The sequence below is a fragment of the Canis lupus genome, chromosome 8 (genome assembly GCF_003254725.2).
Source record: "Canis lupus dingo isolate Sandy chromosome 8, ASM325472v2, whole genome shotgun sequence".
Classification (NCBI taxonomy): domain Eukaryota; kingdom Metazoa; phylum Chordata; class Mammalia; order Carnivora; family Canidae; genus Canis; species Canis lupus.
This window is the reverse complement of record NC_064250.1, coordinates 69,470,727-69,482,294: the sequence shown is the minus strand read 5'-3', so window position 1 is coordinate 69,482,294 and position 11,568 is coordinate 69,470,727. Positions and strand designations below refer to the sequence as shown.

The following is an 11,568-nucleotide window of genomic DNA, read 5'->3' as shown; positions in this document are numbered from 1 at the left end:
CTGCAGATCAGGGTTCTCGAGCCCCCGTATGACAAGACAGGCCCAGCTTGTTCAGCTGCAGGTGGGATCCTGTGGCATGCGGCTGAGGGCACGGACACAGCAGCTGCGTGGCTCTGGACACCAGGCTCCAGCCCTCTGGGCACCTCTGGAAGTTAGAGAGCAGGAGGCAGTGGCCCGGCCTGAGGAGCTGCCCCTGGCCCCGCCCTGGCTCTCCACCTCCACGCAGGACGCCCTTGGAGAAAGAGCCTGGAGCAAACCGCCCCCACTGTCCCCAGGCGCAAAGGCAGTGGGCCCTGCCCACCAGGGAGGCCAGAGCACAGGTGCTCGTGCACCTTGGCCTTTTTATTTTTTTATTTTTATTTTTTAAAGATTTTATTTATTCGAGAGAGAGAGGGGGGTGGGCAGAGACACAAGCAGAGGGAGAAGCAGGCTCCATGCAGGGAACCTGATGCGGGACTGGATCCCAGGACTCCAGGATCACGCCCTAGGTGGAAGGCCGGCGCTAAATCGCTGAGCCACCCAGGGATCCCCACCTTGGCCTTTTTAAATTAAAGTTTTATTTATTTATTCATAAGAGACACAGAGAGAGGCAGAGACAGAGGCAGAGGGAGAAGCAGGCTCCATGTGGGGAGCCCAATGCGGGACTCGATCCTGGGACTCCAGGATCACACCCTGAGCTGAAGGCAGACGCTCAACCACTGAGCCACCCAGGTGCCCCTCACCTTGGCCTTTTATCTTCATTTTGTATATATGGAAACTGTGTCAGAAGCATCTTCCCCAGGGATCCGCAGAGTCCCATGGCATCGGGTGGATGAGGAGAGGGACCCTGGGAGATATCTGGTAACTGAGGACAGGTGGGTGGGCTTGGTGGCTCCTGGGGACAGCCTCACTATGTACAGGAAGATTTGGTTTCAGATCCCCTAGCCCCAGATGTCTCTGTTGGCCACCACTCTCCCCCCGCGTAGTGGGGAGGGCCTCCCTCCGTGGGGAGAGCTGGTTCCTCAGGGTGACAAGCGAGAGGAGGAGGGACAGCAGGGCCCCACTCTGGGGGAGGGCCCCACAGGAGGCTGGGACGCACCTGCCCCTCACTGGCCTGGCTGTGTGTTCTGGAAAGCAGGAGAGGCATCCAGTGATGGGGAGCTGGAGTCCAAACGTGGCCCCGGGGGCTTAGGAAGCGCAGGCAGGGGGCGCATAGCGGGGTGCAGGCCCAGCGTGGACGTGAGCGTTCCGCGTGAATCCCTACCAGCCACCGCATCCTGTGTTCCATCGTGGGGACCTGAAGGCCCTGAGAGGCCAAGGGCCTGGCTGGGGGCACACAGCACCTGCTCAGAGGATCCGGCCACCGGGGGCCCACGTCCCTTGCCGCCCATCCAGGTGTGGGAGCTCTGGAGCCCCCCCAGGAAGGCAGCTGACTCTTGCGGGACCTTTCACAGCCCCGGGGAGCCCCAGGGTGGGCTTTATCCTTTCCACAGCTGAGCAGGAGGCAGGCCAGCTGCGGCCCCGCCCTGCGGAGCCCCCGGCGCAGCCCCCCAGGGCAGCGCTGCAGCTGTCTGCCAACCAGATGTGCACGCCCCCCGCTCGCCCCCAGACCCACCGGGCTGAAGGGGGGGCCGGGGTGGGGGGGAGATGCGCAAGGCCTCCAAGCAGCCCTAGGTGGCCTGATGCCCAAGCACGCGCGAGTCCCCACACCTGGGGCAGGTCCCTAACCGTGAGTGACAGGGCGCATGCATGGTCCCCCAGCAGCTGCCCACCCCGCCTGGCACCGGGCCCCCGCGGAGCAAGCCCACGCGGCCGCCCCCCCTGCAGCCCGAGCTCCGGGCCCCCCCAGCCCCCCTCGGCCCCCCAGCCCGCCGCCCCCGCAGCCCGCAGCCCCCGCCTCCTGCCGGGACCCAGCAGCCGGCGGTGCGTCAGCGGCTGGGGCTTTGTGCACTTCATTTATTCAATAGCTTTGGGCCTGAAAAACACCGGCGAAATTGCATCCCATTTTCCCCGAGCCCATTAGCAACCAGCGGCTCTTCTCCGTGATTCTGCGAGGCACCCTGGGCCGGCGGGGAGGGGGCTGCGTTCAGCTGCCGCCCCCGCGGCCCCGGAACAATGGCCCGTCTTAGTCACCATCAGAGGGCGGCCCCGCCTCTGCCAGCTGAGCCCTTTCTGGCCTCTTCTCTGCCTCTAGTGGCCTTCCTTCCTCCACCAGCGCTCCTGGCCGCAGCCCCACCCCGGGGCTCCCCAGCCTGGCTGCCCCGACCACCTGCCACCCCAGGTGCGAGGACCCGGGTCCCTGGGGCCCGTCAGTTAGAACAGTGACGGCCACAGCCAGCACCTTCCTTCCCCGAGGGTTTGCCGGGCGGGCACTGTGCCCACCTGAGCTGCATTAAAGCCCCCTCTCCCCCGCCTTCCCACTGGGGACCCCGACTTGGCACGGAGCGCCTCCCACCTGCTGGCCCAGGACCTCAGGCAGGTGGCTGTCCCAGGCCCAGGCTGCCTTGTTTTCAGCTGACAGAGGGAAAAGTGGTGCTAACAGCTGCCAGGCAGGGGGCCCGGGGCATTTGGGGAAGGAGGATGGAAGGGGGCCTTGTCACCGGGCATATCCCAGGGCCGTCGATGCATCACTCCATGCAGAGGCCGTGACCCGAGGGTCTCTCTCTCCCACCCTGAGGGTGGCCCGGGCCTCTTGGGGTCTCACGCCTCTGTCTCCTGGCTTGCTGGTGGCTCGAGACGCACCGAGCGCAGCGAGGTCTCCGTCCAGAGCACTGGGGTGCTGGGGTACCGCTGGCTAGGTGGAGGTTGGATGCGTGAAATATTAATACACACCCGTGGTGGTTGTCTGGTTCCAGGTTACGTTCAAAGTGCCGGGGAGCCCGGGAGGCCAGCGAGCCCCTAGCTGAGGCTCCTTGCAGTGAATCACAGCACTCACAGGGGAAGGGGACATCGGAGGGACCAGTCCTCCCCGGGAGGGGACAGGGTGTCTAGCTCCAGGGCCCCTCTGTGGCTCACGTGTGAGGCAGGAGAACAGGGTACCCACAGGGCTTTTCGGGGGACCCCCCCCAAGTGACCCCCCATTGGAGAGATGGGGCACATGCCGTCTCTGTGCCCCAGGCCAGGGAAGAGGCAGCCTGAGTAAAGCGGGGGCACCCCCCACCCGCCGCGTGCTGTGCGGCCGCCAGCCCCCTTCCTCCTGGCCTGGCCTCAGGAAAGTGTCAGCGCGGGAGGGAGATGCCAAGTGGAGGATGGCAGCAGGCAGGAGACAAGCAGCCGCCCCGCCCGCCTGGCCAGGCCTCTGCAGGGAAGGGGCCCTGGGCCCCGCGCCCCTCCGAGGGCTCTGATCACCGCAAGGCCCTGAGCGCAGCTGCCTGGTGGACACAGCCTCATCCCCCGAGCGGCCGAGCCAGGCGTGGGGCGGGGGCAGGACAGGCCCAGCAGCGGGCAGAGACCTGCGAGGGCCCGGGCCCCGGCCAGCCGCCCCGCGCCGTGCCAGGCACCGTGTGCCACCTCTCTCCCAAGGCCCCAGGCCAGACAATGGAGAAGCCAGACTCCGAGGGTTTGAGACGCTTCCCCATGATCCCACGGCAAGTCCGCGGCGGAGCTGGGCCTGTGGCTCGGGCCCTGTCAAGGACACCTTTGTCCCCGTCCCGATCTGCTGTTTAAGCTTAGGTGGAGAGTGGAGCGTAAGCGGCTTCAATCCATCGGCCACTCGATCCCCCTTCCTGACACCTGGAAATGTAATTGTCTCCGTCTTCTGGAAAACAAACTTTCTTTCTATGAGAGAAACTCAGTTTTATTCTCGGGAGGTGTGTGACCCCAGCCTGGCTCCGTCAGATGTGTCGCCTTCCCGGCCACCCACCAAAGGGGAGGTGGGGCCCTCTGAACAGTCCTCAGAGCAGGAACAGTGTCCCCGGAACCTCGGGAAGCAAATGAGCTTGGCCATTAAGGGAGCTGGATGTGAGGGGAAGAACCACCCACCTTGGAGAAAAGAGGCCTCATCACCAAGAGGCCAGAGTGGGGTCACCCTCATTAGTGACTGGGAGAGGATGAGAGTCCTGTGGCTTGGTGGCATCACACAGTGACCCCGGGGAACACCCGCCCAGAGGGTGGGTTGCTTTAGTCTCAGAAAGAACCAGGGAGAAGCCCCAGTGAGCTGGTCCACTCTGACCCCAAACCTTTCTTCTAGCCCAGCCGGTCACACAGCAGTCACCCATCACCGGTGTCCACAGCTCCTCACCATCCCTGCCTGCAGACGTTTCTGCTGCCTAACTTCCCCGGCCACTTGGCACCCATTTGGGCTCCCTGACCTTGGCTGGGACACGTACCATGGCCCCTCTCCCTCACGTGACGCCTGCGTGAGTACGTGAGCCCCAGCAGGGGGGGGGGGGTGTGTGTAAGGTGTACACGATCGCTTGTACCCATTCCTCAACCTTCCGCAAGTCAGTGCGGGGCCGGCGGGGTAGAGCTGGGACTGGAGCTCGCGTAGGGAGACAGAGGAGCTCCCGGCCGAGAGAGGCCTGGCCGCACCGCCCCTCCCTGAGGTTTGGGGGGCAAGCTCCGGGGAGGCCGCCCTGCCAGGCACGGTGCCCAGAGCCAGCCGGAATCACAGCGCTGACCGTCCCCGTCTGTCCTGCACTCCGACCCCGAGTTCATTTGCATCGATGCCTCTGAGAGTCCCCAAACCCAGTGCCCCCCACTCTGTCGTGAATTCTCTAGCTCTTCCCCGGTGCCAGGCTCCCTGCTGAGTCCCCAACTATCAACACCTAACTCGGACCCCGACTTGAACTTCTGCCTCCAGACCCTCCCATCGAGGCATCCGCCCACGCCTCCCCACTTCCAGAAGCCGCGGGAGGGAGGGTCTCCAAGACAGCAGTCAGGCCCCAGCGGCTCAGCAGTTGACCTCTGCTCCGAGGACCAAGAGGGGTCAAGGATAAGGCAAGAGAGCGGGTATAGAGTGCACGTATCACCATCTTAACCACAAAAATAAGGGGGGACGCCCTAGCTAAGTCTCAGGGTCTCAGGTCCCAGCTCGAGGGTCCTGAGACGGCGCAGTGAATCCCTCACCTCCTTGCCGTGCGTGAACTCATCTGCTCCTCACCGCAGCCCCATTCGACGGATGGGAAGCCCGAGGCAGCAGAGCTGGAGCAGTGCTCTCAGGGTCATACTCGGGCTGCCGGGGTGCAGTGCCGCACCCCCAGGACGCTGCTGCATGCCCTTGCGGTGGGGCGGGAGGAAATGACTGTCTCTCAACGGTCTGCTCCCCGGGAGGACCAGGAGAGCCCCTGTGGGCCCCGGCGTCCCAGGTAGGACAGGGATCCCCTGAAGGGACAGCACGTTTAGGGCGACAGAAGCTTCAGAAGCAATGAGGTCTGATTCTCGGATTCCAGTCGTTTCCCCTGGGGAGCCCTGATTCCCCCAGGTAGCTTCTAGAAACTTCCACGGAAGCTTCCAGCTGGATGGTACATTGGGAAGAGAAGGGCGAGGCGGGGGTGAGGAGTCCTGGGGGAGGGTGGGGGCAGGCTCCGTGCTGTCCCACTTCCTTGGACTTGGGGAATGCAGGAAGAGCCGCAGGGCTGGGGGCTTCCCTGGGCGATGGGGGGGAGCTGGGAATGTGGCGGGGGGGGGGGGGGCCGGGGGGATTGGACAGTCAAGGGGAGGGTGGCCCAGGAGTCCCCGCATAGGGTGGGGAAACAGGAAGGGACGCCTGGGACTGTGGTGTTGCATAATCTGATTCAATGACGCCCATTTTACAGATGAGAAGACTGAAGGGCGGTGCAGGCAAGTGGCTTCCCGGGGTTCACCTGGGGCCAGGAGCCTGACAGAGCCACCACCGGGGGGTCGCCGGGGCCCTGTCCCGCGGCTCTGAGTGCAGCAGCCAGCCCTGCCCGCTGCGCGCGGGGCACAATGGCAGAGGCTGGTGGCGTGGTGCGACTTAGAACAGCGGGCGGCTCCGAGGGACAGTGCGCAGGCGGGAGGGACAGGCTGGGGCCGCGGTGGCACCCGCCCTGAGCCAGCCCCTCGGCACATCCGTCTGGGGTCCCTACAGGAAGTGTAGAAGCTTATGGGGGCAGCTGACATGACCTGTGGGGCGGGGTGGGGGTGGACCTTGGGGACCACCCTGTCTACGCCTCTACAGCCACCCCCACCCCCAGAAGGTGACTTCAGCAGGCCACGGACCCGCCACCAACAGAGCTGCTCATAGGTGCAGCGTTGTCCCTAGGCTTGGAGCAGAGGAGGTTGGTGCGGGCGGGGCTCCGGGGATGCCTGCCCCAGGTCTGGGGGACCCTCGGCACCCTCGGTGACCTGCTGTGGAGCTTTGCTTGGGACCCGGATACAGCTCTGAGCTCTGTTCCTCGTGGTTCTGGTCGGGGGTGCCTCTGGAAGCGAGGGGGACGCTGGGACTAGCACTGTGGGGTGGTCTGGACCATCAGGGGCTGTCCCCAGGCCCGAGTGCCTTGGGCTGCAGGTGTGCGGGGACTTCAGGATCCGTGGGGACCCTACCCAGCCATGGGTCACCAGGAGGAAGCCCCCAGTTTAATGAGAACCTAACCCAGTCAAGCACCCCACGAGGCACTCTGTACTAAGAACCCATCTCTCGTCCTGCTCAGGTGCGGGCGATAGTGCCCATTTCACAGATGAGGAAGCAGAGGCTCAGTGCCAGGAAAGGACAAGGCTGGATTCAAATCGAGGACCTCCCCGGAGCCCGCACACACCAGCCTTATTCTACCAGGTTTTTATTTTTTTAAGTTGACCTTTTTTTTTTTTTTTAAGTAATCTCTGCGCCCAACCAAGGGCTCGAACTCACGACCTTGGGATCAAGAATCGGATGCTTTTCTAACTGAACTAGCCAGGCACCCCTATTGGTTTTTTTCTTTCTAATTTAAAAACATGAGCCCCTCTGGGGTCCCCCACCAGGCGCACAACGAGCTTGGGTTGGAAAGCTCATGCCTCATGCCTCCTTCCCAGACAGTCCCTGTCGGGAGAAGTGGTTTTGTTCCCCAAGGGAGAGTTTGCCCACCTCAAGGGACTGGGGAGAAGGGGTGGCGGGTGCCAGGGGCCCACGGGGGGGGGGGGGGCGGTGAGGGTCCGTCCAGCAGCGAGCAGTGGGCTCCCTGGGGGCTCCACTGGGTGGGAGGGGGCCGGCGGGCCAGAGCCACTTCCCGCTGTGGGTGGCCGTGGGTGGCCGTGGGTGGCCGTGGGTGGCCGGGCCGAGGAACGAGGCTGCCCTGGGCGCAGGGCCCCCTCTGGCAGGTGGGGACAGGCTCTCAGGAGGGCTGCTGGGGGGGTGCAGGGGCCCGGCTGCGAGCCGTGGTGGGGGGCGATGGCTGGCGGGGGCCCAGCCCAGACCCAGAGCGAGGCGGCCGCGCGGGGAGAGGCTCCGGGGAGAACAGTGAGTCACGGCCCGGCCGGGAGCGCGCAGGTTCCGCGGGTAATTATGTAATTTAGGGCTCGCGCCCCCTGAGTCAGCCCGGTGGCTGCGTCGTGACCAGCGGCCGCGGAGGAGGCGGGGGCTCGGCCTCTGCCCCAGGAGGGGGGCCGCGGAGGCGGAGCGCGCCCGGGCAGCTGCCTTCCGGGCCCTGGTGCCCACCTGGGGGTGCGCGCTGGCCCGGGGGGGGGGGGGGGGCCTGCTGGGGCAGGGTGCCCTTCCACGGCCCCCCTTGGGCCAAGGCCAGCGACTCCCCAGGAGAACCCCTCCTCCCCGGGGGCAGGTGGCCTTTGTTTTTAAACCTTCCACTTAATGAACATCATCTCTGAACATATAGACACACAAACATATTTAGATCTTTATAATGTGTATTTATTATTCAAATAGCCCAACGACATGCCAAGTGTTTGCGAAGGGAGTTCCTGAGCCCCAGGTTGTGGGGGGGGGGGGCTGGGGTCTTCGGCTCTTGCGTTCTGGTTCACTGCCACTGGGAGTTCCCTGCGTGCCCACTGGGTCCACCCACCACCACCCCGGGCCCCCCCCACCCAGGGTGGGCCTGTCCCCGGATGGATCCCCCCCCCCCCCCCCCCGGTCCCCACTCAGGGTCCCCTGAGGGGTGAGGAGTGCAGGGCCTTCTGTTCTTCCTGGGGGAGGCAGGAGAGGGTGCTGGTGAGGCAGGGCTGTGGGTCTGTCCCCGCGGAGCGCATGGGTGCCATCTGTCTTCTGCAAGAGTGGGACCTTCTGGGAGTCCAGGGAGGAAGACGCTGACACTCCGGGAGGGGAGGGTTCACAGCAGCAGAGGCCCCTAGTCGGGGAGGCAAGATGGGGAGTGAGGAGCAGGACCCAGAGCCCACCTGCAAACCAGCCGAGCGCTTCCCTGGGGTCCCCGGAGGGCGCCCACGGCTCTGAACCACCCGGCCCAGCTGGCACGGGCCTCTGAGTGACACCGAGTGACACCTGTGCCTCTGTTTCCTCACCTGACACCTGGCATTCTGGACAGAAGGGGATGCAGACCCCGGGGCCCCGGGGAGGGGCAGGCCCACCTCCCCTCTGCTCCTGCTCTTCCTCCCATCGCTTCCTCCCCCAACCAGCCCCCTCCCCACTTAAGCCCCCCTTCTATGTTTCCTGGCTTAAACCTGCCACAGACACCACCACGCCCGGAAAGAGATAAATAAATAAAAGAAAAACAGCCTCAACTGTGAAAAGCAGTCCAGATCTGAATTTTTTCCGGCCTGAGTTAATTACACTTTAAATTGGCATGTTTACTGATCGGGGATTTCAAGTTAACAGAGCCACCCCCCTCCCCAACTGTTTGTACAGTAAAACTCAGCAGGCTGGCGGGCTCCCCCAGCCCTTGGCAGGCCCCGCAGCTCCCCTGCCAACGAGAAGCATAACAGAAACATCTATTTTTGAGTGTTAGAGAAAACGAAGATATCACAGATGGTGGGAAGCAGCATTCTGGAAGGTTTCCCACACTCCGGGCTCTGCACAGCGGCTTGCCCCACGGAAGACCGGAGCCTTCACTCCCGGGGGAGCCTGGAGCCAGGGCCCCACCGTCCCCTGCTCAAGTCCCCCCCCCCCCCCCCCCCCCCCCCCCCCGGGCAGCCCTCCTGCGGCAAGGCCGTGTGGGGTGCAGCCGGGAGGCCCTGTTTCCCTCCTTCATTCACTCCATGCTCACCGTGTGGGGTCTGGGGGAGATGGCTCCCTGTCCTGAGACCCTGCCTAATAATGAGCTTGGGTCTCCCCTAGACCCTGCGTGCCCTGGGCAAACCCCGCCTCTGCTCCGGGCCCAAATGGGAGGCAACCAGTGGTCCTGCCAGTGCGCACTCACCTGCCCCAAGGAGTGCCCCAGGGTCAGACGGGCCCCCCGGCCCACAGCCCCCTCCATCCGGGCGGAGGTGGCCCGGTGTGGCTGCCACCACCCCGAGGCTCCATGCCCTGGGCGCCTGCCGAAAGCCCGATCCCGAAAGCCCGATCCCGAGTGCCTGCAAAGGGAAGACGAGGTCAACGAGATCACGCGATACTTTCCCTGGGCCAGGTCCTGTGGGCCCCACGGTGCCCAAACCAGAACAGCCCCTGTCCCTGCAGAGCTTGCCAGCCGGGCAGGGGGATAAGCTGCTGATCAAAGAATCAGGGGACTTGATTTCGGACTGCAGGTTGAGGCCCTGTGTGCGTGTGTTGGGGGCAGGGGTACATCAGGGAAGGCTTCCTGTAGGAGGTGGCAGGGGATCTGGGCCTCTCAGGAGGGGCAGGCATCTCAGGTAGGGGCACAGCAGGAGGACAGGCATGGCGCTTACAGGTATGGTAAGCACCACCACACACCAAGGTCACGGGGTGGGCTTTCAGGTGCACCCATTGGGGCCCAGCAGCCATAACGGCCCCAAAGTCCTGCCCGATGGTGGGTCTCGTGGCCTTGGGTGACTCCTGTCCTCTCTGCTGCCCACTCCCGGGCTCCGGGGCCTGACCCACAGCTGCTGGCTCACCTGCCAGCGTGTCCTTCCCGGTGGTGGGGGGGTCCCTCCCCAGGCCCAACCCCACACTCGCGCTGCCCCATGGGCAGTGGGTGGTGCGGGCCCCCTTCCGCGTCCTGGGGATAATGGGAAAACGATGAACGAGCCTCCTTCACACCCCTGCTTCCTGGCCCCGAGCCGGTGCCCCCCGCCCCGCCAGTGACACACGGCCCCTCGGCCTCTGCGGGGTCTTGTCAGCCACCTTGGTGGCGCTTGGTGGACATTTATGTCCGTCTTCCCTGGATTCTTCTTCTCTCTCTGCTCCTTTATTCCCTCGAACAACACGCTTTTGTTCATTCATTCTGCAAACGCCCTCCCAGCCCCGCCTGTGTGCTTCTCCCCGGCAGGGAAGGGAGCGGGGTCCCATGCACCCTCACGTGCTGAACACCTACTTTGCGCTGGTGTCTGGCCAGGCTGCATCCAGGCGTTAGCTGAGCACCTGCTGCAGCCAACACTGCCTGCCGGGCCAAGGTCCCGGCTTCTAGAAGCTCTGCCGTGGCGTGGCCGCATCACTCCCCCTTGGGTGTTGAGGTATTGAATCCTGCTTGCTGTTCCCGCAGCCCTGGGTCACCCCATTTTCACAAAGAAGGAAACCTACTGGGACGCCTGCGTGGCTCAGCGGTTAAGCCCTGCTCTTGGCTCAGGACGTGATCCTGGGGTTCAGGGGTCTAGTCCCACTGACAGGGAGCCTGCTTCTCCCTCTGCCTGCATCTCTGCTTCTCTCTGTGTGTCTCTCATGAATAAATAAATTTAAAAAAAATAAAAAAGAAGAAGAAGAAAACTTATTTGCCAGAGGTGGGTCCTGACCCTGAAGTTTGAGAGGATGCTCAGAAAAAAAAGCCAGGGCAAAGCATGCCACCCTCTGGAACCTGGGGTTCCTTACCTGCATGAGGATGTGAGTGGCGGGGATGGAGGGTGGGGACAAGATGGAATGAACTGGGGGGGGGGGCGCGTTCAGCCCTGACACCCATTGGTCCTTCCAGGACTGCACCAGCCACTGAGCTGTGCGGTGTGGGGTGCAGAGCAGGGCAGGGGGGAGGCTGTGGGAGCGGGGCTGGTGCCTGGCCCTGCCCCGTAGGGACCAGCCGGCTTGTTGGAGCTCCCCACCCTTGCTCACCAGCTGCCCTGACTAGATCTGCACACGACCCTCAAATGTGCTCCGATGTCGGCACCAAACTGGAGAGATGCCAAGTGGGTACAGGGGAACAACCACAGAAGAGTATGGCAAGCGATGTGTTGGGCAAAGCAGGCCCACCTCATCGTGCAAAGGGAATGTGGGCGGGGGGGCTGTTCTAAAGCCCTGTGGCTCTCGGGGGGGGGGGGGGACCAGTAGCCTGGAGCCAGCACCATCCTGCCTGCCCGCTGGGTGCTTGCGGAGGAGCGTCTCAACCTCTCTGCGCCCCACATCCTCGCTGCAGAATAATGTCCATCCCCTCCCCACAACAGGCCGGCAAACACCCCAGAGGGGGGTGGGTGGGGCCGGGGCCAGGGTCGGGGCTGGAGAGGATTCAGGATTTCCCTGCTTATCCTCCACCCACCCCCGAAAAGGCTAAGGCAAGGAAACTACAGGGCCAGATGCTCTAAAGCGCCCCATTTGCAAAGTGGCTCCCATCAAACTGTGTCCAGGAGACGCAGTGCGGGGAGCGGGCC

General features: G+C 64.0%; 1 long non-coding RNA gene across 1 annotated transcript; it reads right to left on the bottom strand.

Moving 5' to 3' along the window:
* Positions 1-7,758: 7,758 nt before the first annotated feature.
* On the bottom strand, positions 7,759-9,376 carry LOC125755616 (uncharacterized). The gene is made up of 2 exons (XR_007412570.1): positions 9,240-9,376; positions 7,759-8,213 (listed from the first exon to the last, which is right to left on the bottom strand). It is a non-coding gene; the product is annotated as an uncharacterized LOC125755616 (long non-coding RNA).
* Positions 9,377-11,568: the final 2,192 nt, after the last annotated feature.